Source organism: Pundamilia nyererei, unplaced genomic scaffold, assembly GCF_000239375.1.
Source record: "Pundamilia nyererei isolate P.nyererei 1_Seehausen unplaced genomic scaffold, PunNye1.0 scaffold00093, whole genome shotgun sequence".
In the NCBI taxonomy this organism is placed as follows: domain Eukaryota; kingdom Metazoa; phylum Chordata; class Actinopteri; order Cichliformes; family Cichlidae; genus Pundamilia; species Pundamilia nyererei.
In genome coordinates, this window is record NW_005187494.1 from 2,521,608 (window position 1) to 2,522,122 (window position 515).

Here is a 515-nt window from a genome sequence, read left to right on the forward strand (position 1 = left end):
TTCTCCAGTTTTAACTTGGAGTTACAGATAATATTTTGATGCATTTTATTTATTTTATCCTTCATTTCCTTTTGATGGAGGCATTAATTTCTGTAAAGGCGGATGTGAATAAGTTGCTAAATGAGCAGTGGTTTTCTTAAATGCAAATGTCCACTGAAACTTGTCAAACCACACAATGACTAAACCTCTCCTACATATCCTGTCTGTATAAAAAGCACACACATGTAAGTTAACTACCAGATGTCTTATAATGAGTACTCAGCTATAACTGAAGCTCCCCTTTTCTTTACTTTTCTGTTGATTTACCCACATTAATGCTTTTACTGTCTACCTAGCTCAGTGTTCTTACGTAGTGGATCTCAAAGTGTCTCAGTGTAGAAGAGTGTTGAAAAAGGTGGTAGGTAAGCGGACTCGGCAGACATTTCAGGTTCCCAGAGATGAGCAATTTATTTAAAGTTACCTCCATTATACATAAAACTTAACCAAAACTCCCCAAAATGAACTTAGAACAAAAA